The 5,000-nt window shown below is 37.1% G+C and overlaps 1 pseudogene; it reads right to left on the bottom strand.

The window, feature by feature from the left end:
- The window catches only part of LOC137648192 (uncharacterized), a 599,743-nt pseudogene that overhangs the window by 536,139 nt on the left and 58,604 nt on the right, over positions 1-5,000 (bottom strand).

Genomic DNA, 5,000 nt, shown 5'->3' with positions numbered 1-5,000 from the left:
AGCAACTCGACACAATATCAAGATTAAGAGCGTCTGAAGACCTTGTTATGAAACATGTCTAGCCTCCCCATTAAATTATTGTAAATAAGTATAAATCGAAGAAGTTCAAGTCGAATGGGGCTCAAGATCATAGGTTATCTTTACTTAGAAGCAAAGACTTAAGGTCTTGTAGCAACAAAATCTATGACAAGAAAAGAATAAGATGGAAGGCTATCATGATTACTTTCTACTATTCCTCTTTATAACATGATAATCAACAGTAAATATTACTATTCCTCCTACTATACTAAATTTTTTTTAATGAGGCGCATTTGCACCGACTCGCAGCGGTGCCCTTTTAGCTCGGAAAAGTTTCCTGCACTCTGATTGGTCAGAATTATCTTGTCCAACCAATCAGCGATCGGGAAACTTTTCCGAGCTAAAAGGGCACCCCTGAGAGTCGGTGCAAATCTGCCTCACTAAAAAGAATTGACTATAAATGTCCTTACCTTCTTGAGGTTGTGGGCGAATGAAAATCTCCTGGAGGAGACATGGCTTTCCTCTGCGGCACGGGCGTCACACTTCCCTCCCTGAGCGTGTCTTGGGACGCCCTACGACTCATTAGAGGGGAATTCTGCCATTTCTCCTTGAACCTCCTGCGGGCGCTAGGAGTACCAGGGGAATCATCTAATCCCCGACGTGGCAAAGTGGGTGTCTGGATACCCACAGAGCGCGTCTTGGGCGCCGGAGATGGGGGCGCAGTTGTAGGCGTGGGCGTAGTAGAAGTAGAGGTAGAGGCGGTGGTGTCCTGAGAGACGGTGGAGTTTCGGTCGCTTTTCCGATTCTTCCGGCGGGGAAATGGCGAAAGGGCGTATTGAAGGAAGGACGCCATTTTTTTAGCTTTATCAAATACAAGACTCGATACTATATAGGTTATTTTACCATAATCGCTCAGCTTGCTTATTCTCTTAACTAATCCATTTTTAATACTGATCTTAAACTATTAAATTCTTATACTGACACTTAACATCACAACACTAAATATTTCGCGATAAATGACCTAAGGTCATCTACTGCCACCATTTTACACTTCTACTAGGAAAACATCCTTTGCAAATCAAAGATAAGCTATTAATTATTAATAAATCACGATGTCCTTCAGTCGTTGTTTCTCCACAAGGCGCAAAGGAAGGTAATCATAAAAGTCGTTTCTATATTCAGCGACCGATCCATGCTTTCCTAAAGACCGGCAGCGCTGACGTCACACCCTGGAAAAGGAGAAGGATAGATATAATTTTCAATACAGAAAAGAACTGGGACTTTCATAGAAAGTGAGAGATAGATAAATTCAAAAGTACACGCACACACATAGCATGCAGTTACCTTGGGCCTTCTCGCAGGTATATGCTTCATATATATATACAAATATATATATATATATATATATATATATATATATATATATATATATATATACATATATATATACATATATACATATATATAGATATGTATATATATAATGTGTGTATATACATACACACATTAGTGGTGGCCCTTGGTACCTTTATCAGGGCATGCTATAACTTTAATTTTAATAAATGGGTTTACGAATACAGGCAGTATGTTATTTATATCATGGTTTTACATAAAATAATCAAAAGCATTAAAAGATATATCCGAGTAAAAGGACGTATAAAACAGTGGCAAACAGGTCGCTCATGCTCATTTTAAAATAAGAAATACAATATGCCGCATTTACCCAACATATTTCTAAAGAGATATTTGGCTTCATTTTTTTTTTTTTTTAAACTTGCTTAACTAAATTGTGAGAGTATTCCATATTTTCAATTTTTTTCTTCAAGAAAGATTTTTCGATAAATATCAAAGAAAAATTCGATAACCTCTCATCTGTTAGTAACCCCGCCACCACCCACCCCCCCAAAAAAAACTTGATTGACATACGAAGTGGTAATTTGCTTGGCTAAAATTAAACTAACAGGTAAGAGTACTTCTAGAAATACTTATCTGGTTTGTTATTACAAAGATTTCGTTCGAAATTCACTAACTGGCAACTACAATGCGTATCTCATAAACTTATTTTTTTCCTACATTGAAGGCTTAATATTTTTTTCCTACATTGAAGGCTTAATATTTTTTTCTTACATTGAAGGCTTAATATTTTTTTCCTACATTGAAGGCTCTATTAAGCAAAGTAAGCTAACATATGATGCAAACATATCTTATCTACGATGTATATAATTATCATAAGAAAAAAAAATAATGTAATAGTAACTATTTCAAAGAATAGTAATTGCTTCAAACCAAAAAAACGAAACAATTATAAAATTTTCGTTCAACACAGGATGACCAACATTAACTATGTATATTTCAAGCAGTATGGAAAGAAATATTTAATATCATACAGAATTACCAATTATGTTAGCGAAGATGCATGAAACCATGTAAGTATCAATTTAATATAAAGAAAAAATCCTTGTAACAATAAACATAACGAACCGTGAATGGACTTAAATTCAACAGAGAAGTTGGGTGGGTTGGCCATTCTGATATTCGCATTTATGAATTGACCGTTCGGACTCTACTTCATCTTTAGCTTCAGTTTCGACCAACGACACAAACGTAACAATATTTACCCAACTAATGAATTACCAGTCATGGACTACTAATGTTTGGGGGGGGGGGTTGTCTTAAAATCCTCATCGCCAGACAGTAATACTAAGGCATTGGCCATGAACCCAGTATTTCCCCCCCCCCCCCCCCCCCCCCGCCCTTAAACCGTAGTCGTAGCCTTTGGACGAACACAGCGATCTTTGAGAAAAGAACGTTTTGCCTTTCAATTATAGAACTAAGGAAATGATTCTACAGTTAATCACTGATACGTATTATCATATAAAGAGGATGACTTGAATAAAATATACTAACTGGCAACCCCATTGAGTTTCTAAAGAACTACGGACAATGTATTTTGCAATTTGTTACATCAGATTTAACGCCGACTGTACATCATTTATACAAACTAACATGTGAAAACACACAAAGCTAATTCCCATTTAAACTTTTTTTTTTTCTGAAAGACTTTATTGTGCGTTCATATCTTTATATTATTATTATTACTTCCTTAGCTACAACCCTAGTTAGAAAAACAGGATGCTATAAGCCAAAAGGCTCCAGCAGGGAAAATATCCCAGTAAGGAAAGGAAACAAGGAATAAAATATTCTAGGAACAGCAACAACTTCAAAATAAATATTTCCAACATAAACTATAAAAACTAACAAAACAAGAGGAAGATAAATAAGATAGAATAGTACACCCGAGTGTACCCTCAAAGACAACTCCAACCCAAGACAGTAGAAGGCCATGGTACAGAGGCTATGGGACTATCCAACACTAGAGAACAATGGTTTGATTTAGAGAGTGTCCTCCAAGAAGAGCTGCTTAACATAGCTAAAGAGTCACTTCTACCCTTACCAAGAGGAAAGTGGCCATTGACCAATTACAGTGCAGTAGTTAACCCCTTGAGCGAAGAAGAACCGTTTGGTAATCTCAGTGTTGTCAGGTGTATGAAGACAGAGGAGAATATGTAAAAAAAAATAAATAAATAAATAAATAGGCCAGACAATTCGGTGTATAAGTAGGCAAAGGGAAAATGAACCATAACCAGAGAGAAGGATCAGTCAAAGGACCCCATAACTCTGTAGGGGTAGTATCTCAACGGGTGGCTGGTGCCCTGACCAACCTACTACCTATAAAACTATGGAAGCTCCACGGTATTATTTTAGACACATGTCAAGCGTCATGATTTCTTCAAGGATGCTTGTCGAATAGTTAAATGAATATGTGAGAGTAGCTTGTCTCTGCTGAGCTGACTCCTCTTTTGCTAAAGAAAGGTCAGTCCAAGGTTTCTGCAGTTACTATCCAATTACTATTAACTTTGTTTCTCTAATTTATCGAGTTGTAAGTAAGGCTGTTCTGAGCATGAAGTCTGTTCACGGTGGGGCTTGAACTTTTCTGGAAAAAAATGTTCATAGCCTTTCAAATGGTATTTACCTTCAGGTTTGTGGTGGCTTATGTGGTAACGTCCCTCACTGATGATTGCTAGACTGGGATTTGAGTCCCAGTCAAACTTGTTAGTTTCTTTGGTCGCTGCAATCTCACCATCCTTGCAAGCTAATGATGGGGGTTTGAGGGAGCCTACAGGCCTATCTGCCGAGTCATCAGCACCTATTGCCTGGCCCTCCTTGGTCCTAGCTTGGGTGGAAAGGGAGCTTGGGTGCTGATCATATGTATTTATAGTCAGTCTCTAGGGCATTGTCACTGTCCCTTGCCTCTGCCATTCATGAGAGGCCTTTAAACTTTAAACCTTCATTTGCAACCAGGTCTGACACACCTGTTCATTTTGACCGATAACTGATTCCTTCCTGAGCCTAATTATGCAAACGTTCCTCAAAAACTGCCCATCTGTATGAAGATTGAGGGATATGTGGATTTAGAACCTTATCTTTCAATATGTTAGTGATTCTTCCTGTTCATTAGAAAGTACAAAAAATATTAACCATTCTCGGTAATTTGACTTTTGACTCCCCATAGAACTCGGTAATTGATATTTTTTAGGAAATGTTTAGTGGCAATTTGTATCTAACACCATTAGCAATAAAATGTTATAAATAATTTATTGTGTAAATAATAGCAGGGTAAATAAAATAAAATATTGAGAAAAACATGTCTATTTCAACCTTCAGAAATTCTGGTTTGGCAAAAAATGGGTTAAAATAGACCCTTAAAATTAAAATTTCGGCTGGCATCCACCCTATCCCATAGCACCACCCCATGGCCTAACTATTTCCACTGAATGTGTCTCTAATATGCAAGTATTTTCAAATTTGATTTTTTTACCTTTGTTTCCTCTACTATCAATCGTTTAGAATTATTTCCCTCCCACTGTGTGCTCTAAAACCTGCTACAAGTGAAAAAGAAAACCTGCTACTGGTGAAAAAAA

Source organism: Palaemon carinicauda, chromosome 10, assembly GCF_036898095.1.
Source record: "Palaemon carinicauda isolate YSFRI2023 chromosome 10, ASM3689809v2, whole genome shotgun sequence".
Taxonomy (NCBI): Eukaryota; Metazoa; Arthropoda; class Malacostraca; order Decapoda; family Palaemonidae; genus Palaemon; species Palaemon carinicauda.
Note: the sequence above shows the minus strand (reverse complement) of the source record. Positions and strands in the feature narration are given on the sequence as shown.